The sequence below is a fragment of the Onychomys torridus genome, chromosome 11 (genome assembly GCF_903995425.1).
Source record: "Onychomys torridus chromosome 11, mOncTor1.1, whole genome shotgun sequence".
NCBI classification, from domain to species: Eukaryota; Metazoa; Chordata; class Mammalia; order Rodentia; family Cricetidae; genus Onychomys; species Onychomys torridus.
In genome coordinates, this window is record NC_050453.1 from 41,549,570 (window position 1) to 41,577,036 (window position 27,467).

The window sequence follows — 27,467 nt, forward strand, 5'->3', positions numbered from 1 at the left end:
GTTGTGAGCTAACCATAATCTGAAAAGACATCTTGTAATTGAGAAACAATTCTCTGCTGATTTCCATGCAAAACCCAATACTAATGACAATAAGATGGATCTTCTCATATCCTGCTACTATACACCATTAGTAAAACTAAACTCCACTTCTATCCAGCTGTGCTGTTAGTGGAGGGATCCAGCGAGGCTGGGAATGGAAGTTCTTGCATCTGCTTGTATTTCCCTCTGGGACAAAGGGGAAGTACTAACTCTGCAAACACTTCCAGATAATGCTGAAAGGAGTCTTTCAAGCCCCTACCAAGGGCTAGGTGTTTTCTATGTTGTCTTAAATCCTATTTTGCAAAAGAGAAAGTGGAGACTGAGAAAGGTGGAGTGTCTTTGCCTGCATGGCAAAGACTGGAACTTGGAACATGGACTAAAAACAGGCTTCCTCCCCTTCCTATAGCCCTGGAAACTCCCCAGCTACTCTGTCTGTTGTCAGTTGATTCAGGGCACCAGGTCCAATTGTAGCCCTTCATTCTAGACACATCTCCTGTTCAACCTTTTTGAAAATCACTCTGTATGGCTTGTTGTCAACTAAATTTACTCTGCCAACACGCAATCCCATCTTTTCACCCACCCTACACTGCTTCTGGCTGACTTCTATTTAAAAAAAAAAAATCATGTCCTCTTTTAAGTTACTAAAGCTTGCCACCACCTGCTGGGGCTTCAATGTGAAGTGTCCATTACATTGCAAGGCTCAGTGTGTTTGAACGCTTGGTCTTGAACAGCTGATGCTGTTTGAGGGAGTTCTGGGATCCCTTTGAGCATGTCCAACCCCCTGCCCAAGGGTGTCATGAGACCCAGGAAAGCTATGAATGGTGACCCAATACAAAACTATAAACGTGTTTAAAACGTGCAATGATTCCTTCATTCATTTCTATTGAATTTCGTCAACTTTGTACATGGTAGCGTCTACTGTGACAATGTCAAAAGGTTGCAAATGTCTCCTAAAGCTCAGGAGGGGGAGTCTTGCAGCAGGAAGTCAGTCACTGGGGGAGAGAGTTGAGGCATATACCCCAGCCCCACTTCCTGTCAGCTCTCTCTTTCCAACTCTGGTCTCCCTGTGATCAGCTGCCTCATGCTCTGGTCGCCACGCCTTCCGCACCTCTACAGGCTCTATCCCGTTTTAACTGGAAGACACCATAAGCCCTTCCCCCTTGAATAGCTTGTCGGGTTTGGCCACTGCAGCGAATGAGCAGAGTCACTAATCCACCGTCTGGGAACCCAACTGCAGCGAATGAGCAGAGTCACTAATCCACCGTCTGGGAGCCCATCTACCCACTTCCTTCTTTCCAACACCAGCGTTTGTCATCCCTGCCATGTCACCAAGGCCCCAGACCCGCTGCCCTTTGGCTCTCCTGGCCTCTCACTCAGACTCCTAAGGACTCTGCTTTGCGGACTGTTTCTAGCTTTCAAGACTCAGGCTCAGATGCCACCTGCTGCATTCAGTGAAGCCCTAGATGACCCTGGTTGGGGCATGGACTACTCTTCCTATCCGCAACGACAGCACTGATACTTCATCACCTTCTCCTACGGTGCCCTCTCCTTATACAGAAAGTGGGCCACTTACTCATAGTCTCTAAATGAGAATGCTGATTGTACCTCCATCCCTGGGTGGCTGAGATGAAAGTCTTTGGAAGATGCTTGGGGAAGTACTTGGTGGCCGGGAAGCAGTTGCTGCCATCGGTCTTGTCTTTATATCACTTAGCACTGGAATTTTGTGAAAATATTCTCAAGTCTGTGAGTGACCGCAGAAACATTTATGCTAAAGATGCAGCAACACCCGGGCGCCATATACCAGGCACTGTCCTCACATCTTAAAAGGTTTCATCCAAATTGGGGAAGTGTGAGGGGAAGGAGGAACCAGGAGTCTTCTTGGAGAGGCCTTTCCATGTGCATGCCATGGTTCATGTATGAGTATGTAAATGGACATTCTGAAGTTAGTGAGAATGGAAATCATTTATTCTAGGAATGCTAAATTATTTATACCCCCATCCCTGTCTTAGTTAGAGTTTTTATTGCTGTGAAGAGACCCGCAACTCTTATAAAGAAAACCTTTAATTGGGGTGACTTGTTTACAGTTTCAGTCGTTCAGTCTGTTATCATCATGGCGGGGAGCATGGCAGCGTGCAGGCAGACGTGGTGCTGGAGGAATAGCTGAGAGTCTTATATCTAACAGAGAACAGGAAGTCGACTGACTCCCTGGGCTGTATCCTGAGCATAGGAAACCTCAAGGCCCACCTCCACAGTGACACACTTCCTCCAACAAGACCACACCTACTCCAACAAAGCCACGCCTCCTAATAGCACTATCCCCTGCAAGATTATGAGGGTCAATTATATTCAAACTTCCACACTCCCCATCAGTGCCTTGTGGTGATATTTTGTTTGTGCTCTAACAAATAAAGCTTGCATGAAGATCAGAGGGCAAAGCCAGTCACTAGTTAGCCATAGAGGCCAGGCAGTGGTGGCACACATCTTTAATGCCAGCACTTGGATCTCATGCCTTTGCTCCCAGTACTTGGGAGGCACACATGCCTTTAATCCCAGCACTAGGGATGTTGAGACAGGAAGTGATATTGCTGGGCAGAGAAAGGAATATAAGGTGGGAGGAGACAGGAGCTCAGTCCTTTTGGCTGAGGAGATGGTGAGGTGAGAGGTGGATGTGGCTGGTTCCTTTGTCTCTCTGATCTTTCAGTATTTACCCCACTATCTGGCTCAGGGTCTTTATTAAGACCAATTAGGATCCGTGCTACCGTGCCTGTCCATTGAATTTCCTCTTGTACAAGGAATTGCATCACACACAGAATCTTAGAGCCCCTGGATATGTATGGTCTCCTCCACTAAGGCCTTTTTACTGACCTCAATTTACTGGTAACAAAATTGGGGGTCATGAGTGAGGAGGTACAGGGCATGATTGAGAAATGATAAATGCTTGTGTCTGACGAAGCAGGCCAGTCTTGAAGTTGACGTACTGAAGGCATATGCATGCTAAGAAGCATTTTAGGCCGGGTCTTTGCTTAGCAAGATAAACCTGCAAATTTCTCCCCTTCACTCAAGCCTCCAGCACACTGCAGAGATGAGGAATGGATCACACTTGCTAAGGTCTTGGCTTTGGACAAAATCCCGATGCCTACTTTATTGGATTTAGTACTTCAGTTCCAATCCTACCATTAGCTAGTGAGTATAACTCCCTGAAATCACAGGAGAAGTCTTCACCGGCCATGCAGAAGCAAAGCCTTGCAAGTCACCACAGCCCTCAGCATAGTGCTTAGGGGAGACAGAACTCTAGAGGCGGTCATTGCCCGGAGAAGGGAGGCCAAAGCAAACCCTGGGAGCACTCAGCATACCAGCCTACTCCAGACTTGCTGTCACAGAGACAGAGCATCATCTGTGAAATCCAGCCCAAGTGGCAGAGCCTCGTCACCTGTCCAGTGTCTCTACATTCCAAGGAATTGCCTCTGCTCTTCAGAAATAGCGCAGGTGAAAGCTGCCACATGGGATGGAGCTGTGCTAGTTTGCGACCTCAAATCATCGATTTAATGGCTGCCTTCTGTGCATGGCGGGCCGGCACGCGGACTTGGAAATGTTCACAGCCAAGCTTAGGAGCCCGCTACTCCTTCCGGCAGCCTGGGAGGAGCTTTCCACGACTTCACACCCAAGCCCGGGGAAGCCTGTGCCTGCTCACAAAAGGACCAGTCAGTCATCCTTAAACAGTCACACCCACAGAGGAAAGGCTGGACAACTCCCAGGCAGCTTCAGTACTGAAGGCAAGGGAAGAAGCTCAAGAGAAAAGATGTTAAAAGCCCTTTTCAGCCCCCACTGAGAATTTTAAACGCCTTCTCCTCTGGCATATTTGAAGTCTGCGTGTTATCATCTGTTTAACTTACTTACACTCTCCCTCCTCCCCTCCCCCCTGCCCCGCCCCAGAAGCCTCTGAGGAAGGCTCTGGGTCAGGAGAGCTGAGTCTTTGCAAGTTGGTGTATAATGCTGACTGTGCTCTTGGTACTCAGAGCAGCAGGAAACAGCATGGCTAAATCAGCAACAGCAGCCAAGGTGGCCTGGGTCCAGAAGGCCTACGCCAATGGAGCAATGTCCCCTCGAGTTGGTGTGAAAGGGCACCATGTCTCCAGAACTGGAAAGCAGTGCTGGAGGAGGAAGGGAATACCAACTACAGATGTCTTCCTAGAAATGAGCACCAGCCACACACTGGGAATGTCTAGGAAGAGCTGGGAGGTTCAGCCTTAGGGAACAAAACTCAGGAGCCATCCTGCTGTTGATGTTGCGGTAAGACGCATGCCTTAGGACCACGCAGGAGGGTCCCTTGCTGCCACTGGAGGAGCAGCAACTCCAGAGATGGGCTTAGTGGTTCGTGCCTGAAATCCCAGCACAGGGGAGATGGAGACAGGAAGATTAGCTCAAACTTGAGGTTAGCCTGGGCTACAGAGTGAGACCCTGCTTCCACAACAGCAAAATCAGCTCCTGGAATACTTGAGGGAATCATTTTCTATTTCGATGAGCCCCTTGGGAGTGGAAGGAATTCTTTACGGACAGGGTTAAGGGACGCTGCTGCAGACACCAAAGGTCAAGCAGGTCAAGCAGTAACTTACGCTCCATGTCTATCATGTGCTACACCTAATAGGTCCATTCACTCAATCTTCACAATAGCCCTGCTGGGTGGACAGGTATAAGCCCCTCTTTTACTGTTGGGTAAACTAAGGCTCAGAGAAATGAAGTGACTTCGTCTAAGATCACTAAGTGGTTGAGCGTGACTTTGAATCATCAGTTCATGGAGATAAGATGGACTGGGGGGGAGAATTCCCCAGTTCCAGATTTGGGCTGGCAACATGGCAAGAAAACCTTACCATGGAATCCGGCCGGTACTGGGAATTGGGACATCCTTGGTAGCCATGTGTCTTAGTTAGGGTTTCTATTGCTATGAAGAGACACCATGACCACAGCAACTCTTATAAAGGAGAACATTTAACTGGCTGGCTTACAGTTTAGAGGTTTAGTTCACTATCAAAATGGCAGGACATGGTGGCATGCAGGCAGACATGGTGCTGGAGGAGGAGCTGAGAATTTTGCACCTTGATCTGCAGGCAACAGGAAGTGAACTGAGACACTGAGTGTGACTTGAGCATATATGAGACCCAAAAACCTGCCCCCACAGTGACACCCTTCCTTCAACAAGGCCACACCCACTCCAACAAAGCCACACCTCCTAATAGTACCACTCCCCAAGAGCTTATAAGGGTCAATTACCACATCATATTCTATCACAAGCTCTAGCCAGCCCACCATGGTTTCAAATCTCCCTTCTTCTCACACTCCAGATCAAGGGTCAGAATCTGGGTCCTATTTTCTTTTCTTTCTTTCTTTCTTTCTTTCTTCCTTCCTTCCTTCCTTCCTTTCTTCCTTCCTTCCTTCCTTCCTTCCTTTCTTTGTTTCTTTCTTTCTTTCTTTTTTTTTTTTTTTAAGATTTATTTATTTACTATGTATACAGTGAGTGTTCAGCCTGAAGGCCAGAAGAGGGCACCAGATCTCTCATTGTAGGTGGTTGTGAGCAACCATGTGGTTGCTGGTAACTGAACTCAGGACCTCTGGAAAAACAGACAGTGCTCTTAACCTCTGAGCCATCTCTCCAGCCCCATATTTTCTTAATGTTGTTTTTTTTTTGCTCAGTCATTTATATCTTCCTGTTACTAATTTAATGGAAAATGACTTACCTTCTGGGTTTATATGTCAACTGATCACAAGCCTGATCATTATGAATCAGTCTACGAGACTAGACCCAGGGAACACTGTGACCATCCCATCACTCTTCCCACAGGGAGGGCCTCACCTGATGTCCACCTCTGTGGTAAAGCACTCTCTAGCTCTGAGATGTTTTCAATTCTCCAAAACGGAGCACTTGGGTGTTTGAGTGGCCTGGGCCCTGCATGTGAGAAGATGGGTAAGGGATCTGAAGAAAGGGGCTGGGGAGGAGGCCCTGTCCTTTCCTGAATACATCTCTCCTTAGAGAGAGAATAGCCAATGCAAACACTCCCAGAGATCTTTGGGAACCAATGGGATTTTTCCATTCATATCTGTAAAAGTTGGGAGGTTTTGAGATTCTCTGAGCAAGTTTCAAGCCAATAGGAAGTCTCATGATATGATGGGAGCCTTAAGGCAGTCACTCTCTGTGGCTCACAAAGAGGACCAGGAAAGGACACACAGTTAGCTAGTACTGCCTTACCTCCTGCCCTAGATCAACTGACGATGTGGAAAACCGTTGGAAACTCTGTCAAATGCCAAGTACCCAATTATTCCAGATACTTCCATCTGAGCAACTGAGGAGATGCTAGAGGCTTTGAAAACTGCAGCTGACTCGCCTCCATATTTCCGGGCTGCTGGTCTCAAAAAGGAGGTGGCGTTCCCATTGCCATGGGAACGTCTACTTTGACTCACCAGCAGTCAAACCTCCAGCTGGGAACATCCTGTTCCTGGCCTGGTTGCATCTCATGACCTACTTCTTGTCTGAGCAAGAGACTCAGTGAGACACCTGGGAGATGAGGTACCTCAACCTAACTGCACATAGCCTGGAATTGTCTTGTTCCCGCGCTAGGAGGGAGCAAGGCACATGCTCCACCCAGGGTTGCCATGGTTAAACCAGATGATAACATGGAACCCTCTCTGGTGACTATAGTATGAGTTTAGCAGATGAAGGACCGTGGGTGAGGCTCAGTTGGTAGAGCAATTGCCTACTATGCATAAAGACCTGGCACTTTGTAAACTAAGCCTGCTTGTGTACGCTTGTAATTCCAGCATGTGGAAAGTAGACAGGAGGATTGGAATTTGAGGATTGGTTTGGGATACATGAGACCCTGTTGTAAAAAGAGAAAAAAAAAAAAGTTAAGGAGAATAGAAAAGACCGAGTCCAGACAACTCTACTTCCATGGTTTCTCAGGTCAGCACAGGCCTTTCTCAGAATTGCCAGACTGAGCCTCGCTCTTATCTCAGGAAGCTTATCTCCCCAAGCAAACAGCAAAATTAGCCCAAAGAAGAGTGACAGAGCAAACAGGCCGGCTTGAAGACCGAGACAAAAAGAGGGGAAAGTGAGGAGCACAGCTGACTGACATCTAGCATGGGTGGGGACCAACGTGCTTCTCACCCCTTTCTCCGGGTGGGGGGGGGTCTTCACATCTGCTCCGCAGCTGTAATTCCATCATATGTTCCAAGAGCTATCTTTAACTTTTTCTCCCCTTTTCTTCCCATGTCCAATCCATCACCAAATCCTATCAATTTTATCTCTAAACCATGTACTTCTCTCAATCACCACAGGAATCGCTTCACAGCCAAATCACTACCTAGGTCGCCACTTCTGTGAAAGCTTCATAACCACTCCCCCCCCACTGTTCCTGCCTCCCCCCGACCTATCTTCTGCACAGTGCCAACAAGCTGCGTTTCAAAAGATAAATCAGAACATCATTTCTCTGCTCAGGGAGGGCTCCCCGCTGGGCACAGCGCACAACCACAGACCCCTTCAGACTGGCCTATGGGCCCTGCGTAGCCCATCCAGCCACACCATGCTGATGTCACAGGCCTGCTTGCCCTGTCCCTCTACTATACTTTACCATGTCACTGGTCACCATTCTCCAAGTCACTCTCTTCTCCTCACTACATCTTCCCCTAATTCTTTCCCACCTGCATAACCTCAGAGCGTCTTTGAGAGGCTGTTTCTTCAGGGAGGCCTTAGGCCTTCTGAGACTCTGCCCGTATGAGTCAGGACCCATCTTGCTTTCCCAGAGCCCTTTCTTTCTCCCTGGCTCCCGCACCCCCAGAACCTATTACAGTCTATTACTAGACAATGATGGTTTCCCAAGTTTGCCTCAGCATCACCTGGAGACCTGGAAATGCAAATGATGAGGCCCCATTTCAAATCCACTCCTTCAGAAGTCGGGTGTTGGCCATCACTTGACCTCTAGCTGACCCTCTGGATCTGTTGATGTCCACAAAGGTTTGGGGGTCCAGTGCCATCACCTGTGGCAGATTAGTTTTCTAACTTGGAAAGTATTCAGTTTCATAAATTGTCAAGTTGATGTCATAAACAGGGGATCTCTCTATTTTTTAGATTTGTGTATTTGTATATGACTTAACTTCGGAGACAGTATCTCACTGAGTAGCCTGGTTGTCCTCAAACACTTGTTCCTATACTAGCCCCTCAAGTGCTTGGACTATAGGCCTATGCCACCACATCCAGGCAGATTTGAAAATTATATTTATCAAGTTGCTAGGCAGCTGAGGGTATCATTGAACTTCTGATTCTCTGGTCTCCAATTCTCAAATGCTGGGATTACAAGTGTGCTCCAGATTTATTTTTTTCCTCAATGAGCGACAAAGAGTATTTTGTCTTATGTTACTCCTTTAGTAGTGGCAAAGCCAAGAATTTTAACCTAGTTCTGTCCAAATAGAATTCATTGTAACCTCAAAGCTGTATCGTTCCACCTGGATTAGAAAGAGCCACAGAGCTGTGCGCCCCCTCTGGTGTACAGCCAGGGTGCTCCGGTACCTCTAAGCAGATCACTGGTTCTTGGAGACTTTTCAGTAGGTATTACTAGGAATGACCCAGGGTACCTGACACCCCTGCCCAGATGTGCAGTCTAGCATGTCTACCTGCTAAATATCAGAACATGAAAATGTGGTGTCACCACTATGCACATCTGTTCTGGATCTCGAGTGGTTTTGTTTCAGCTTGGGCTTGGAGATGGCCCCAATAGATCACAGATCCCTAGTGATCCCACTAACATCAAGCCAGATACAAGACCAGCTAGACAAAATGTGGGTTCCACACAATTGGTTTTGACAGTGTGTTTGGGGTATGTAAATGAGCTGAGTTAATTAGCAAGGAGTGAAAGGCTTACCTCTGGAAGACAAATTTGATCAGACTGTTTCTAGCAATGGAAAATGGAAGTTTCTGGATCACATTAGATACATCTGAGGCTGAGCCAAAAACTTAAAGAAGTTGCTTAAAACCCAAGCAACTTCTCACTAATAGGGTCAGGTCTGCCGTTAGCATTCAGAGCCAAATTTAGTTTTTAGTGTCCACAGTGGTCTGAGTCTGCGCTGTATTCTACAGAACAGAAAAATAAGGGTTGGGAGAGTACTTCCCTAGCCTGTGTTAAATCCTGGGTTTGATTCCTAACTCCTGTAATCCCAGCACTTAAGAGGTGAAGAAAGAAGTCCTAGGCCAAAGCAAATTCAAGGTAAGAAGGGAAGGAAGGAAGGAAGGAGGAAGGAAGGAAGGAAGGAAGGAAGGAAGGAAGGAAGGAAGGAAAAGAAAAATGAGTAAGACACAGCCCTCTCCTCAAAACGCTTGCATGTATGACATGAGGTGAGGGACAGGTACAGAGAGTGTTGGTGAGGTGTGGAGGTGAGGACTTATAAGTCACAAGAACTAGTGCTTAGGTGTCTCGGAGAGGACAGACACTAAACTCAATAGGATACTCCAGGAACCCCTGCACAAGATGCTTTCCTGAAGGACAGTGAGGAAAGAGAAGGCTGAGCAAAGGTGTGACAGCAAATACATCCCATAATACCTTGCTTGACCCAAGTTCAGATGCAGACAGAGAATTGAAGAGCAAGTCAAAAGAGACAGGAAAACAGCAGTCACAGAGGGCAAGGGGGTGAAAAGAGACAGGAAAAACCGCAGTTACAGAGGGAAAAGGGGGAGCTTGCTTGCCATTCCACATCCCTGGGCCCCCACCCCAACCCCACCCATCATTGGATCCATCCAATTCAGGTTCCTAAACCTGCCCATTCCTAAATGTTCCTGAAATCTTCAAGCAGGCCAAGAGTATGCAGTGTTCCTTTTCTGCCTTCCCATTTTTGTATCCTTACCAGATAGTGGTAAGCCAAGAGGTCCAGGGTGCACAGTAGAGCTAGCTGAGGCTCCCTGCAAACCCACACCTGATTCCCTCTGGCCACGCTGCAGGAGTGCGCCAAGCAGAGGTAGCATCCTTACTTATGATACAGAGCTAAGAAAGTGAATGGGCTTTGCTTGGTGAATTGTTGGAACAAAGTTGATACTATTTCCTTTTGTATTATTGTTGCTTTGACCAAAATCCGACAAGAAGCTGGAGGGAGGGAGGGTTGATTTTGGTCACAGATGGAGGGTGCAATCCATCACGGTGGGACGGGCATGGCAGAGCTCAGGACAGTGAGAACACAGGGCTGGGATTCCTTACACATTAGCGGACCTGGAAGCAGAGAGCAAGCCTGGAACCCACAAATCCCCATCCTATGACCCACTTCCTTCAGCCGCCCACTCTCCGGAAGATTCTACAGGTTCTCCAAAACAGCACCACCCACTGAGGGACAACTGTTCAAATAGATGAGCCTGCAGGGGACATTCCACATTTTAGAAGATAACTTTCCATCTCGACTTTAAACAAAACACACAGAAAGGTTTGTTGTCATATAGACAATTTTATTGTGTTTTGAATAAACCTACCACATTTCCAAAAACGGCCCGTCTTTCTGGAAGTACGGGCTAGGATTTACCCCAAGTCCCTGTCAGACTTCTCCAATGCTGCATTTCCCACCCGATTCCATGACTTTTTCAGAATCCACGTCCCGTACTGCTGTTGGAGGAACCAGGAAAGAGAAATCCCATGTTTTGGGCAGCAGGAGTGATACTGCCCACCCATGCTGACTGCATGGATGAGGAAGGAGAATGGAGGAGAAGATGCAGGGACCAAGCTCTGGACTTTCTGGATCATTCCTTGAGTCATGTGACCTGAGAGTCTACTGCTCTTCTGGATGAGGCTGACGGGCCTTGGGTACAGCAGCAGAAAAAGGCAGTATGTGGTCATCTTAAGGGATATATGAGACACAGACAGCTCAGGATGGGAGAAGCAAAGCTCTCTGGGCTGCTTGTGTCCTGTTGCATTGCCAAGGCCTGGCTCAGCAGGACGGGCAGGGTTGTTCTTGGAGCTGTAACTGGATATAGAAGGTTCTAGTTCTTCTTGTAGAGAACTCCATAAGATCATGGGGTTTGTTTATTTATTATTTGAAACATTCTAGGATAAAAATTTGTTGTGTGTCCTTGATGCCTGCTCCGAGCACACCCCTTATATAAAATTCAATGTGAAACATTTTTTTTGCTGGCTTTGGGCTGTACGCTGGGGGCAGCTGGGCCTTCTGCAAGTCTGGGGATTTCACATCTCTTGAGTTTCTCCAAGTGCAGCAACCAGTCACTCAACTGTGGTTCTGCTTGGCTCCTTCTCCATCATGAAAAAGCCCCCTATTTACTTAGAGTAAGTTTCAGGCCAAAGCTAACTAGATTTTCCTAGAACCTTTAAATAAGGAGATATGAGGCCCATTCCCTAGATAAGAAAGCCTTATCTCAGCCAAAGGTAAGTAGCTCTCTAAACCAACTGTCATTTGGGGGCCAGGTCAGATGCACTGCACTGAGACAACTCCTTCTATCCCTAGTTGAAATTTCTCAGGTTCTCACTCCCCAAGTCTCCCGCACCCCTGCCACCCACAAGACCCCTAGAGAAAGAGCCTGCTGGCAGATTCCTCCAGATACCAGCTATCTGAGAAGTACCAGCAGGCAGGCATCTGAGAGGCACCCTGTGCAGAGCAGAGGTTAGAACATCATCTGCCAGGCCATCGATCATATCAAACAACAGCAAATTTGCCCATAATGGAAAACAGGCTGAAGGAGCAAAAAGCAAGTCCACAAAACGGGCACCGTGCCCTCACTGTGAAGACTGCTCTGGGGCTACAGAGAGAAGACCCATCACTGCGTGTCCCTAAGACCCAAGTAGACACCAGGGTTGGTTTTTCCCAAGTGTTGTTTGATTAGTGGAAACATTTTAATCAGCTGTGTCTTAGGACGTAATGGATGATTATAAACACTTTCAGGCCCTGTAAAGGAAAGAGAGACTGAGAGCTGGGGACATAGTTCAGTGGTACAGTGCTTACCTAGAAAGCGTGAGGCCCTGGGTTCACTGCCCAGCATCAGAAGAAAAAAGAACGAGAGTAAAGCCATTCATCATCTTTATTTATCTTGCCTTTCTCTCAGTCCTACACGTCAGAGCTTCAACTGTAAACCCGAGAGGCTTTTCCATCTTAGTGATAGTCCCTGTCCTCAAAGCCATGGTCTTGAGAGCATGTGCAGATACTATTAAACTCCCTGTGTTGAGTGTCCACTACGGGCCACGTGCAATTGTGAGCAAATCTTGGCACAGATTCTGTCTCTGTCACTCACTCGCTTTGAACGACTTTTCAAACTCTAAGAGCCATGGTTTCCTCACCTATGAGACTAAAACTTGATGAGGCATTTATGTGGGAATAAATGTGAAAACCAACACTGTTGAGAGCCCTCTAGACGTCCCATAATGTTTTAAATAATTTTTACAATTGTGTGTGTGTGTGCACACGTGTGTGCGTGCATGTGTGTGTGTGTGTGTGTGTGTGTGTGTATACACATATTAGGACACACCTATGAAGATCAGTGGACAGCTTGTGGGAGTCATCATCTTCTTCCGCCATATGGGTTCTGGGAATTGAACTCAGATTATCAGCCTTGACCGAAAGTGCCTTTACCTGTTGAACCATCTTCCCAGCCCCATAAATAATTTTTAATTATTATTATGTTTTTATCTTAGGTGTTTAAGTGTTTCGCTTGCAAGGATGTCTGTGTACCAGGCATGTGCCTGGTGTCAGGGAGGCCAGAAGAGGGCATGGGATCCCTTAGAACTAGAGTTACAGATGGGTGAGAGCTGAGACTCAAACCCGGGTCCTCTGGAAGAACAGCCAGTACTTCAATTCTGAGCCATCTCTCTCCAGCTCCATGACTACTTTTAAATAAATGAATATATATAAAAGTGGCAATAGCTGATCTTAGTACTAAAATTACATTACTGTAAACTCTGGCCTTCTTTCCTATTAAGTGCATGGGCACCATTTGTAGTTGAAAGTTTTTCTGTGTCCTGTCCAGTCTGCAGCTGCTCAGACCCAAGTAAATACACAGAGGCTTATATTAATTAAAACTGCTCAGCCATTGGTTCAGGCTTACTACTGACTAGCTCTTACACTTAAACTCAGCCCATTTCTGTTCATCTATATGTTGTCACGTGTTCCATGGCTTTACCTGTGTGCCATTACATGCTGCTCCCTGGATGGCAGGCTGGTGTCAGCTGACTCAACCTTCCTTTTCCCAGAATTCTCCTTGTCTGCTTATCCCACCTGTACTTCCTGCCTGGCTACTGGCCAATCAGTGTTTTACTAAACCAGTGTACAAAAGCATTATCCCACAGCACCCTGGCACCTTAATCTCAATGAGATTCCTTAATACTACTCATATTGAGGAAAGGGTTTTCCAGAAAAACCAAAAGACACATTCTTTCTCTTTTTGGGACCTCAGCAAAGATGACTTTGTTTCTCTGAACGTTAGATTCGTTATCTGTAATGGGAGGGGGGAGCATGACATCTCTCCCAAGGCTTTTGTGAGGAGGAAATGGGACTTAGAAACATCAAGCACACTTTGGCACACCTAACAGGCACTCTAAATCTCAGACAGATATTCCCCTAGGAAGCCAACTGTGCCCTCAGCCAACTTCAGTGTGGCCAGTGAGGTAGACTGAAGTCTCACAGACAGTGACCTCACATAGACGAGGTCTGTGAGCATATTAATGCACCTCCTCTACACACACACACACACACACACACACACACACACACACACACACAATGCCTCCACTTTGAAGCCAGGGGTGATATGGCTAGCTGACCTCTGCATGACACCATCCAAACACAAACAACCCTCTCAGAAGCTCAAAAACGAGGAGGAGGAAAAGGATGGTTGGAAAAGAGGGATTCTAGCCCTTCACCAGCACTGTGTCCTGCGCAATCTCTGTATAGCAAGATGGTAAGAACCGGGTGACTTGGGAGGGTTGGGCGACAAGACATTCAGTCTGGCTTTCCGTAACAGCAGGTCTGGTTCTTGCTTATTAACAGTCTCTCCATGCCCAGGCCTGTCATTTGTTCTTTCTCTAATGAATGGATAGGCTGTTTAATTTCCTGATAGGCAACCTAGTAATTTTAGTCTCCCACTCTGAGCCTTTGTCTGGCTCATTCCATGTGCATAAAAACAACTTTCCTCCTCCTGTTATGGTGTGCTGACTTCCCATTACAGCTCGGCTCCAAGGACAGTTCCCTCTAAGGCTTAAGTAGTCTCCCTTATTAGGCACGTGTAAGCCCCAAGTGAACGGTGAGGCTCATGGCTGCACTCAATCCTGCGACCATTAAGCTGGTACTGTGGGCAAGACACTGCACTATGTACCAAGAACAACAACAACAATCCGATACAGTCTTGTGCCTCGAAAGAGCTCATAGCACGTTAGGTAAGATATCTGTGCAAAGAGATACTTGCACATAAAATCATAGTTCAGTGATTGATCTGCAGCAGTTCTTGTCATTGGAGTTCACAGAGAAGAACTTGCTGAAACAGCAGACACGGAAGTCTCACCTTCCTTCAGGTATGGAAGGGTGAGTGAGCCCTCCGTTGTATGCAGTCAGTCCTGGGAGGAGTGAGACAAACATGTATTACAGCACATGTCGGAGAAGGAACCAGGGGAGAAGAAAGAAAAGGAAAGCATGGGGAGACCGCTCAGGGCGCGGAGGCCCTGAGTTTGATCTCTGGTCCTGGAAAAGAGAGGGAGGAAGAGGTGGGGATGAAGAGGAGATTATTTTATTTTTTTCTAAACAGAAACATAGGCACAATGGCAGGCATGAAAATCAGTTTATGGCTGGAGAGCTGACTCAGCAGCTAAGAATACTTGATGGTTAGTACTTGCTGGTTCAGGACACAAGTTCAGGACATCTGGGAAGAGAGAATCTCCATTGAGAAAATGTCTCCATAAGAATGACCTGCAGGCAGGTCTGTGGGGGCATTTTCTTAATTAATGCTTGATGTGGGAGGGCCCAGCCCACTGTGGATGATGCCAACCCTGGGCTGGTGGTCCTGGGTTGTATAAGAAAGGTAGATGGGGGAGCAAGCCAGTAAACAGCATTTCTCTGTGGCTGCCGCTTTAGTCCCTGCCCTGACAGCTCCCTTCATGGTGGACTGTAAGGAAAAGATCAAAGAAGCCCTTTCCTTCCCAACTGGCTTTGGGTCATGATGTTTATCACAACAGAAAGCAAACTAGGACACTGTGAAATAAAAATACCAGAGTTCAAATCCCAGCACCCATCTGAGGCATCCTCTGAGGGAGGCTGAAACAGGACACAGCTTGTTACCTTCCAGCTTAGCTGAGAAAACCTGAGTCCCAGGATTCAGAGAGAGAGAGAGCTTGCATCAAAAGGAATAGGCAGAGAGTGATTTAAGAGGCCTCAGACATCCACTTCTGGTCTTCCAGAAGATGCACAGGCTAGCATACCCAAGTGTACGTACACACACACACACACACACACACACACACACACACACACACACACAAACAAATAAATAAACAAACAAACAAACAAATAAATAAATAAATAAATAAATAAATAAATAAATAAATGTATCTTTTAAGAAATTGGCTTACAGTTCCATTTTGTTATTTGAAAGCAGAGACTGCCAGGAGAAATTTAGGCAGGGGAGAAATAAATCCCATTTCCCCTTCCTCAGAACGTGACAAGTGATTCCATTTGCTCTGTGTCCCCCACACAGAATCCTCAGCCTCCTTTTGCTCATGTTTGAAATGAAGACATCAAACCAGCATGTCCTGAAGACTCCTTATGGTTCTCACAGCCTGTGAATGAGGATGGGCTGTTTGTTTGGGGCTTTCTTCTCAGTGGGAGGAAAGAAAGTAGAGTTGTCTTAGGATACCCTGGGTTGTGAAGGGTCACGAGAGGGAAGGAGCCTACCACCATGCTTCCTTCTCAACAGTGAGGGTAGAACCAGTGGACCGCAGCACTCAGCCCTCCAGAGATGGAGAGGAAGCTGGGAGGATCAGCACAGAAAGGCAGCAAACAGGCTTAGGCAGCTTTATTGCTCTAGATTGGAAAAACACTCAGCATGATAGAAAGACGTAGGGACCAGGAACGGACTCTTTCATTGTTTTGTTTTGTTTCTTGAGATAGAGTCTGGCTCTACAGCCAGACTGGCCTTGAACTCTTGATCTGCCTGCCTCCACTGCCCCTGTGCTGAGAGTATAGGTGAGTGCCTCTCTGCCAGCTCAAGAATAGATTTTTAAAATAAGGAACAAAACAGGTGGTATAGTGCAGCACAAACCCCAGGTATGTGGTTTCCTGGGGACACTTGTCACGAGGCTTTTGTAACCAGGGCTGGGCGAGGCAAGATGCCAAGATCCCTCTGCAGGCACAGACTGCACAGAAGCCATCCTGACTCATGCCTCCAACCAAAATAGCACCTGGAACCAGCCAGCTTCCTTTTCTCCTCCATCAAGACTGCTTCAATCCTTTCTTTAAAAAAATTAACTACATTCAGCGTGTGTGTGTGTGTGTGTGTGTGTGTGTGTGTGTGTGTGTGTGTGTGTATCTGTCTGTCTGCCTGGCTATGTACTGTAATATGGGCTAATTTTCAGTGTATGTAATGCAGGCTAAGCACTGAGCTACTAGGAATTCCAAGATGACTCAGTCTCCATGCCTACCTTTAGAGAGCCCGTGGTAGTCAAAAGTAGTTCCCTTACAAAAAAGCGTTGCCACTTTATTTTGAAAGGGAATTATTTAAGACACAGTAAGGGGGCAAAATCAAACAGATAGTAACAGAATGCAAGGAGGGGCAAGGGAAGGGAGGAGTCTGATGTAGGGACAGGAAGAGCAGGTGCCGTTGATATACTGAGTGTGTAGTGACAGGGAGACACTGGCAGCTGCACACTTCTCATGGAGGCCTGTGAGCATATTAGTGCACCTCCTACACACACACACACACACACACACACACACACACACACACACACACACGATGAGCGATCTGAACTAGTGACGTCAGTTTGGGGGGTCACTGAAAGTCAAGCAGCCAGGAGAGGGCATGAGAGCTGGCAACTGGAAGGGAGACCTCGCTGCCTTCCCGTGTGCAGGTATTGACCTTCTCCCTCCCCTGACACATGTAAAGCCTTGTCACCCCTCAACACCTCCCCAGGCATCAGTCCCCAGGGGTGTCCATCTGAGCATCACCCCCAGAGCAGCTGACCTCTCTTTCAAGTCTCAGAATTGTTTCGTATATGTGCTCATTTGGTTGTGTGTTACCAAAAGCAACGATGGGTTCACAGGTGTTTGTCCAAACTTAGACATGGACTTCAGAAGGAATGGAGATTAATTCCCAGCCCTCAGCATCTTCTCACATCTGACGCTGCCTTAGCATCACATGCATGCTTGCTTGGATTGATTCACTCTCTTTCTCCTCCCTCCTCTCCCCTCCCCTCTTTTCTTTTTCCTTTATCCCCTCCTCATAGGGGTTAAGGCCTCCCTTGGATAGTCAACACAGGCTGCCTACCAAGTTGGGATAGGACCAAGCCCCTCCTCCCTGCATGAAGGTTGAGTGAGGCATGGCACCATAGGGAACGGGCTCTAAAAAGCCAGTTCATGTACCTGGGATAAGTTCTGGTCTCATTGCCAGGGACCCCACAAACACATCAAGCCGTGCAACTGTCACCCACATTCAGAGAGCCCAGTGCGGTCCCGTGCAGTCTCCCCAGCTGTCAGTCCAGAGTCCATGAGCAAATACTAGCTTGGATCAGCTGTGATTTTCCCATCATGATCCTGACCTCCTTTGCTCCTGTATTTCCTCCTCCCTTTCTTCAACTGACCTCCAGGGATACAGGGACCATACCTAAACATAATAAAGGCAATCTACAGCAAGCTAACAGCCAACATCAAACTAAATGGAGAGAAACTCAAAGCGATTCCACTAAAATCAGGAACAAGACAAGGCTGTCCACTCTCTCTATACCTATTCAATATAGTACCGGAAGTTCTAGCCAGAACTGTAAGACAACAAAAGGAGATCAAGGGGATACAAATTGGAAAGGGAGAAATCAAACTTTCCCTATTTGCAGATAACATGTATATATAAGTGGCCCCAAAATTTCAGCCAGGGAACTCCTACAGCTGATAAACTCCTTCAGTAATGTGGCAGGATACAAAATTTAACTGAAAAAAAAAATCACTAGCCCTCCTATATACAAATGATAAATGTGCTGAGAAATCAGAGGAACATCACCCTTTACAATAGCCATAAACAACATAAAATACCTTGGGGTAACTCTAACTAAGCATGTGAAGGACCTGTATGACAAGAACTTTAAGTCTTTAAAGAAAGAAATTGAAGAAGATGTCAGAAAATGGAAAGATCTCCAATGCTCATGGATAGGCAGGATCAACATAGTAAAAATGGCAATCTTACCAAAAGCAATCTAAAGATGGAATGCAATTCCTTTTCTTTTATATGTAGTCTAGGCTGGCTCAAACTTGTGGCCTTAGCCACTCCAGAATTACAGGACATAGTTATATCCACACTTAGCACAGCTTAATCAAGAAATAAGCATAGTTCTTCAATTAATGTATAGTTTTAGTATAGTTTAGCTTTATAAAATGGTAGTTTCGGAAGTAATGATAGATAAGAGACTGCCCAAAGGGGCTCAGCAGTAACTTTTTTCAGAACTGGAGTGATGGTTAAGAGCAGTGGCTGTTCTTGCAGAATATCTGGATTCAGTTCCCAGCACCTACATGGCAGCCCACAACCGTCTGTGCCTCCAGTTCCAGGGGAATCTGATTCTCTCTTCTGACCTTAGTAGCCACTAGACACACATGGTACACATATACCCGTGTAGGCAAAACATTCATCACATAAAAAATTAATCTTTAAACTGATCCTTTCAATTAGCATGCAGATGTTTCACTATGACTTCTTACCCATATATACCCCTGCACTTTACTTATATTTGAGCATCCCATTGCGGCAATAAGTTTTCTAAGAGTGGCTGAGGGTAGCCGACTTCACATATTGTTGACAACAGAACTTCTGGTAAAGAAAAAAAATACAGCTCGCCATATATACTTTACCAGTTATAGATTAAATATAGATATTAAGTTACTGTTGAAAAACTACATAAAATTAAAAGAGGCTATAAATAGAAGTGTCATAGTTTAAGAACAGTAGTCTAGATTAAAGCCACTCAGAATTGGTCTAGCAACCAGGCACAAGCCATCTGGTCTATTGAGCATGTACACACAAGCACAACAGTGAAGAGAAGCCACCTAGAGACTTCAAGCAATGTAATGGTGTCTGTGCACGTCTGCTGAATGCAATAATTTAAGAACAAGGTCTTGAGAAGGGCAGGATAGCTCACACTTGTAATCCCAGCACTGAGGAGGCTGAAGATGGAGAATCACCAAAAGTTTGATACTATCCTGGGCTACATAGTAAGTCCCAGGTTAGCCTGGGCTGCAGAGTGAAAACCTGTCTTAAAACCAAAATGAAAGCAAGCAAGCAAGCAAACATCGACACACCATGGTGCTGGGGAGTTGGTTCAGTGGTAATGCGCTTGCCGTGGAAAAAGGAAGAAGCCAAGTTCTAATGCTAGGGATCCAGACCAGAGACCAAAGGATCCCTGAAATTTGGTGGCAGCCAATTTAGCCAAATCAATGGACTCCAGATTTAGTAGGAGAATTTTCTCAAAAATTAAAGTGGATGGTCTGGAGAGATGGCTCAGAGGTTAAGAACACTGACTGTTCTTCCAGAGGTCCTGAGTTCAATTCCCAGCATCCACATAGTGGCTCACAACCATCTGTAATGAGATCTGGCTCCCTCTTCTAGCCTGTAGGGACACATGCCAACAGAATACTGTATACATAATAAATAAATAAATCTTAAAAAAAAAATCATCAAGTGAAAAAAAAGAGATATAAAGGTTATAAAAAAATAAGGATGGAAATCAATTAAAAGAGAGAAATAAGTTCCAACACAAGTTTAAGAAAAAAATTAAAGTGGAGCTGGGTGGTGGTGGTACACTCTTTAATCCCAGCACTCGGGAGGCAGAGCCAGGCAGATCTCTGTGAGTTTGAGGCCAGCCTGGTCTACAGAGCAAGTTCCAGGATAGGCTCCAAAGCTACAGAGAAACCCTGTCTTGAAAAGCAAAACAAAAACAACAGCAACAAAGTAAATTGTAGAGTGATCAAGGAAGATAGTGGGTTTTGACCTCTGGCACACCAGCTCACCAAAAAATGCATGAACACAAATACATATGAATGTGTACACACAAACATACATACACATGCACACATACAGCACCACCCCCCACACACACTTCTTATGCTTTAGATCTGTTTCTTATTTCATTTTGTCCTGACTTAATTTATTTATTATTTGCTGAAGGAATTTAGTAACTTGTGTCTATTATATAAATACATTAATCTCATCATGGATTGGAAATCAATGACAATAAAGTCTTTTCCCTGTGAGCTCCAGAAGCCTCTGCAACAGTCCGTGAGCCTTGGCCCCTTCACACAGAGTGCGTCAGAGAGCAAGTTACACAGAAAATTAGGTCCTTTGGGTCCAGCTGTGGAGACTGCCGAACAAAGAATTCCCAGAGGCCTCAATAGGGACAGAGGCATCTCTCCTCCCTGCTCGGCCCCTGGCAGGGCTCTCTGCTCTCCCCTGAGCTCCCAGTGCCTTCCACACAGAAAGTGTCGATGTGAAGAACAGTGTTTGGAAGGATTTCCTGCACCTAATTTGAAGATGGAAAGAAGTCAGTCCTTTCTAGGCTGTTTCGCTGTCCTTCCCTCCTCAGCTCCACACCTGGCCAGCTGTAGTGTCTGACCTGAGCTCTAGGCACCTCCCACCTTCTCCCCATCCCTACTGACACTCCATAAATATGGTCAGCAAGACCACTGAAAACATTCACACACCCCTTCTCTCCTCAGACATACTGTGCTGAAATCACTTAATTGAATGTTTTCCCAAGTGAGTCTGTAATTCTTTTATTCTGGCATTAACCACCAAGCTCAGCTGCTCCTCAGCTCACGAGCTCACGGAGTGAGTCTGTGCCAAAAAAAAGGGCAATTTAGTAAGCAGTGCTCCGTTTATAAGCTTCCTGCTTGCCACAGCAGTGGGCTTCTTCATTTACATGCACACTCTAGAGTCCCTGTCCTGATGGACAGCTGTCTCTTCATGGGGACAGGGAACTGTTCCAGACGCTGCTGTGGAACCCCTTCTGAAGGTAACCTTAGCCAAGTGACAGATGTGCATTACCAAGTCCTGCCAACTTCCAGGCCTTCTGTGGGAGGGGCCAAGACTGGGGCCTGCTTGGGCTCCAATTCAAGGAGCATTTGCTGCATCCAGGCTTATCCCTAAGAGCCTAACCCGCAGTAGCTCAACCTGGCCTCCCCAACCTACTGAGGAAGTCATTCTGTTTTCTTAAGTGACTTTCAAAAAGTCATTTCTGGTTACAAAGTATTTATAACACAAAATCCAACTTTTGGGGGCGTGTGCACATGCGTTGTTTGTGCGTGTGTGCATGCATAACCTAAGGTGGCCTTGAACTTGGGATCCTCCTGCCACTGGCTCTCAAGTTCTGGGTTTGCACCATACCTGGCAACACTGGAACTGGCTCAGGGATACTGAGGACCTGCACATTGTTGACCTGCCGTCACCACTGTCCATCTCCAGAACATTTTTGTCTTTCCAGAATGAACCTCTGCACTCAGTGAATGTAAGTCCTGGTTTTCCTCTAGCCTCTGGCAACTACCACTCTACTTCCAGTTTCTGAGGTTGCATTACTCTGGGAATGAGCGGAGAGTCCCCATTACAGAAGAGGAAGCTGAGGCAGTGTCTAGAACTTGTCCAAGGTAAGACCACGAGCAAAAGGAAAACTAAGAGCAGAACTTGAGAACTTGGACTCTGGAGTCTATAGGACATGCTGAAGGAAAGGGCACATAGCAAAAGGAACTAGCAGCTGATTCCCTTAGGACATGTCCCCACACCTGGTCGCAGCTTGACCAGAGCAGAATTATAACAAGGTGCTGCGAGACATTAAGTATCTGTCCTTGGAGAACATGGCTGTGCTTTTTGGGGCTTTTCTTTGTTTTTCTTTGTCTATGTGTGAATGAAATATCTACCTCCCAGGTATGCAGAGAATATGGGCAGAGTGTGCACACAGAGCAGAAGCCCCACAGTGTGAGCACCCACACACCTTCGCCACTCATGCTTCCCTAGGAGGAAAACTGAAAACCTGATGTGACAGCCCAGGCTGCCTGCAAGCTGCTTCCCCACAGGAAGTGAGGAAGAGGAAGAGGAAGTTGCATGGCTTTGGCAGGAAATGGTGGGGAATGGAATGAAAGCCTTGCCATGTCACGAGTGGGCAAGAAAATGGCAAGTGCACCTTGGTGGGCTACTAGAAACGCCGATGGCGTGAGGAGCCAACCCTCCCTCTGCAGGCGGGCAGTGCCTGCCTGTCTAAATCTCAGGGTAAATAAACTGGGGCTCCTGATTGGATGCAGAGTCCCAGACCACAGTGTCCAGGGTTTCCCTACTAAGGAGATAAACTACCGGAACATACATTCAGCTGCGATGCCCCCCCTCCATGGAAGATAAAAAGCGTGAGAGATTGCTTATAATTGGCACTTTTGGCCATCTAGGGCACGAGGCAAACTCCCACATTGTTAATCCTAGGCATTTAGACCCCAGTGAAAGAAGCCACCTGAAAAAGGGCCGCTCCCGTGATGTGAAGATCTGTCCTTCAGAGACTCATGGCCAAGTTGAGTCCCCACTGAGGCGCTAGGAAGGTGAAAACTTAATCCAGCCATGATGCGGAAGGTAAGGCCTTCCAATGGTGACTAGAACTGTGTGATTAGTGTAGAGTGTCTGCAGCTGCGTCTGGTTGGATTTATCACAAGAGGGGAGGGCCAGAGTAGGTACACGCATGCTTCCAGTCTCGCTTGGTGATGCCGTGTGTCATCATGAGACTCTGTCAGTAAGAAGTTCACCACCAGAGGCAGTCCCTTGACCTTTGACCTCAAGAACCACAAGCCGAACCAAACTCTTTTTTGAAGCTTACGTCTTTAATGCCTTGACATTGTCCTGTTGCTGTGGGCTTGTTTTCACCATGCTGGGGGTGGAACTGTCCACGGGCCATGAGTGCTAGGCAAGTGCATCTATACTGCGTTATTAACAATGGAAAGCCAATGGGGACAGTTACACACTGTACGTTTACCTACCGTATGAGCCAAACTCTGGAAAACTCTGGACATTCTGGAAAAGACTCCACAGTGGCAACACTAAAAAGGATGACAAGTTGCCATGGCTGGAAGGAGGGGAGGATGGCACAGTGGGACAGCACCGTGTGACACTATAGTGGTAGTGCCATGTCATGGCCACCCGGCATTGCCAGAGGCCCTAGAATGTACACATCAAGGGTGAGCTTGTGGATTGGGGATTTAGCTCAGTGGTAGAGCGCTTGCCTAGCAAGCACAAGGCCCTGAGTTCAATCCTCAGCTAAAAAAAACAAAAACAAAAACAAAAACAAAAACAAGAGTGAGCTTGGATACACACTATGGTTCTTTCGTGCGTTGATAATGTATGGACGTAGGCTCAGCAAGTGTTACAAGTGTGCCCTTCTGGTGGAGGATGTTGCTAGAAGAAGGTTATGGGAGGAAGGGACAGGGGTATAAAAGAAATGTCTGTACCTTCCTTGGTTTCACTGTGAGCCCACACCTGCTCTAAGGAAGAAAAGGGATGTGATAGGATCCAGCAAGATAGCACTTGTCTACAATCCCAACATTTAGGAATAGAGGCTAGAGGACGAGGAGGTCAAGGTCATCTTCAGCTACACAGTGAGTGTGAGGACAGTCTGAGCTATATGAAACCCCATCTCTAAATAAGTAAATAAAAAGGTAAGAATAGGACCCGAACCTGTGGTGTTCTGGACCCTGCTGGTAGCTGGAGGGTGAGGAGAGAGGCCACTGCTGTACCTTGCAAACTGATTCTCTCCTGTACAAGAAGCACGTCAGAGGTAAGCTGTGCCTGCTTCTTCGGGGAGACAGAGGCAAGGGGCAGCTTCAGGGGGACATTGAAACAATTAGGAAGTTCCTGAAAGAAAGATATGCCCACAAGGAACTGGCCCACTGGACACTAGCTGGTGGAAAAACAGAAATCCCATTAAGAGTGAAAGATACCGCCCCAAAGGGGCACAGCGACAGAACAGTGAACTCAGAAGACGCCTCAGCACAGCAGGGGAGGGAGGGGGACGACAAAGGAGAGAATGACCGTCTGAGCCAGCAGAGGCCCAGCCCAGGGGAAAGTAAAGGCAACCAAGAACCAGCCTTGGCCTTTAGTGACAAATGATTAGCTGTCATCTGTGTGGGCCACCTGTGTAGAGAAGCAGATGGAGCCCCAGGTCCTAACCGTTCCCCAACATACAATAGATCCTCATTTGCATGAAATTAATGCTCAGACCTACTGTGAAATTGCTTCGTTTATTGTCCACTACTTCGGCAAGCAAGCAAACAAACAAAATGCCTCTTTCTCTTCCATTTCATGGTCCATAATTTTCAAGGGGCTTTGGCAAATCAAGATCCCAGAGTGAACCTGGAAAGCAACCAAACTGAGCAGCTGCCTTTAAAGAGACGCGGTTGCAGGGATAAGATACTCTGCCGTGGCAGAAAAAGTACTTGGTCCTGGTGTCCTGTGGTCAGCTCAGCCTGGAAGTTGAGATGGGTGGAGGGAAGAACATAGAAGGTTAAGCCCTATGGCCTGCAGGTGGGAGGCACTCTCCTTGGTAGAGTCTCTCTGTGACCTAGAGGCCTAGAGGGCTTTGATTTTCAATATTCCACAGGAGAAGAACCCTCATGGAGCTGTGAAGTCAGGCCCAGATGTCCCGCTCCTGAAGAGGAAGACTCTAACAGCTATACACTGGCTAGTTTTGTGTCAATTTGACACAAGCTAAAGTCATCTGTGAGGGAGGAGCCTCAATTGAGACAATGCCGCCTCCATAAGCTCAGGCTATAGGCAGACCCGTAGAGCATTTTCTTAATTAGTACTCCATGGGGGAGGGCCCAGTCCATGGTGGGTGGGGCCATCCCTGGGCTGGTGGTCCTGGGTTCTATAAGAAAGCAGGCTGAGCAAGCCATGAGGAGCAAGCCAGTAAGCAGCCTCCCTCCACGGCCTCTGCATCAGCTCCTGCCTCCGGGTTCCTGCCCTGTTTGAGTTCCTGCCTTGGCTTCTCTCCGTGGACTAGGATTCCAGATTTGGAAGCTGAATAAACAAACCCTTTCTTCCCCAAGCTGCTTTGGTCATGGTGTCCCATCACCAAGACAGCTATTACAGCAGCGTGCCTGGGATGGCAGCAGAAAGACAATGTCCAGGGGTGCTCTCCCAACGCTCCGCTTTGGGTCTAAAAGCAGAAGTTAGGAGGTCAGGCCGCTCCTTCCTTCTGTGAATAGCGTCTCTGCTCACCACTCCGCCCTTCTGGCTGTCATTTCCTGGCCATTTTAAACAGGAAAGAGGTAAGACAGCATTGCCAAACAAAGCATCTGAAGCTCTTTAAAAGACTAACCTTGTCCTGGCTATGTAGCTCAGGCTGGCCTCAAACTTGGGATCCCCTTGATTCAGTCCCCAGAGTGCTGGAGTTATAGGTGTGCACCACCAGGCCTGGCCAAGAATACTGACTCTCCCTCCCCCCCCCCCCCGTGGGGGGGGGGTCTGTAGCTTTGCTGAGTGCTGAGATTAAAGGCATCACCACCACCACCATCACCACCATCACCACCACCACCACCACCGGGCCAAGAATACTGACTTTTAATTCAGGCGTGGTGTGTATGCTTTTAATTCCAGCTCTGAACACTAAGTTCCAGGACAGCTTAGGCTACATAGTGAAAGCCTGTCTCAAAACAAACAAACAACAACAACAACAACAACAACAAACCCCGGCAGAATTCCCTCGGAGACTCAAGTCTGATCTGTGGGCCTGGTGGCAAATGGGCAGTTTCTGTGGTTCACCTTAATTAGCACAGGTACTACAGAGTCTGAGTGTCGTGGGCTGCACCATGTCTCCTTGGGCTCATTCTGTGTAACACGAAGCTTAGGAACATCCCAGTACTCCACGGTCCGGGAAGGAACCTGTGCTCAGAACAAAGGGTCTACACCCCTCTGTAAAGAGAGCTAAGCTCTACTTAATTAACGATGAAGAGAGTGACTGTGTGGAGCTCTCACTGTGTGCCTCTTCGCTTTATATCCTGTGACTTGGAGGTTGGGCTCTATTGTCCCCAAATTCTAGGTAAATTAAGAGTGGAGTTCCGCTAACTGTTCTGAGGTCACAGCTCTAGGGAGGAGGGCTTGAACTGGTTCTTTCTAGCCCTAAGCCCACATTTAGCCAGTCCACTACCTTGTCATTTAAGAACTTTAAGAAGCTAACTAAATCAGTCTGGGTAGTAGTGGCACCCACCTTAATCCCAGAAGGCAGAGGCAGGCAGATCTCTGTGAGTTCGAGGCCAGCCTAGCCTACAGAGAGAGTTCTAAGACAGCCAGGGCTGTTACACAGAGAAACCCTGTCTCAAAAAACAAACAAAGAACTTTAAGAAGTATAATTAGCCAGGTGGTGGTGGTGCATGCCTTTAATCCCAGCACTCAGGAGGCAGAGCCAGGTGGAACTCTGTGAGTTCAAGGCCAGCTTGGTCTACAGAGTGAGATCCAGGAAAGGCGCAAAACTGCACAGAGAAACCCTGTCTTGAAAAACAAAAATACAACAACAACAAAAAAGAAGTATAATTAATTTTTAAAAGCACAGTCGATAGTTCATCAAATGGAAAGAGACTCTAGACATCTGTTTTCTTCTCCCTGGCTCTGGGCAACCTCACCTGGGTGATTCCAGACCAGTCCACGTGTCTGAAGAGACTGCTCACCCCTGTATCTCCTATAGAGAACAGCCTTCCCTCAGCACTGGAGAAGACCAGTTCCTAAGCAAGAACAGAGCTGGACTCAGTCCCTCCAGAAGGGGCTGGGATTCACATCCGAGCTTCAGAAAACAGTGTTCATTTAATTTAAAGGGGAGAGAAAACAAAGTAAGTGCTTGGGTGCTAACAGATTTCTCCAGACCTTAATTTGCATTCATTTTGCTTTCTGAACATTTGATTTGTTTTTATTTTCAAACTGTGTTGTACCACATGCTAGGAAAATAGATTTACTTAATCTGGGTCCTGTGATTTCATTGTTTATCGATGTCAATACCAAGGAGACGCGTCTGTTGGCTTTCCATCTTCCCTCTGGGAAGGGAAACCGAGAATCATCCAAGCCCGGACTCTCAGAGGCTGGGAGGGTCATCATGGCCAACAGCCACACCAAATGTCAGCTCTCCAGATATTCCCATGCAGCCAGGCTGACCTTGGCACAAATGTGATCCAGAGACCTTGGTTCCTTCCCTAAAAATAGGATGTGT

At 47.0% G+C, this 27,467-nt stretch overlaps 1 protein-coding gene across 1 annotated transcript in view; it reads right to left on the reverse strand.

Moving 5' to 3' along the window:
• The window catches only part of Nmnat2 (nicotinamide nucleotide adenylyltransferase 2), a 162,629-nt gene that overhangs the window by 96,372 nt on the left and 38,790 nt on the right, over positions 1–27,467 (reverse strand). The window lies entirely within an intron of this gene.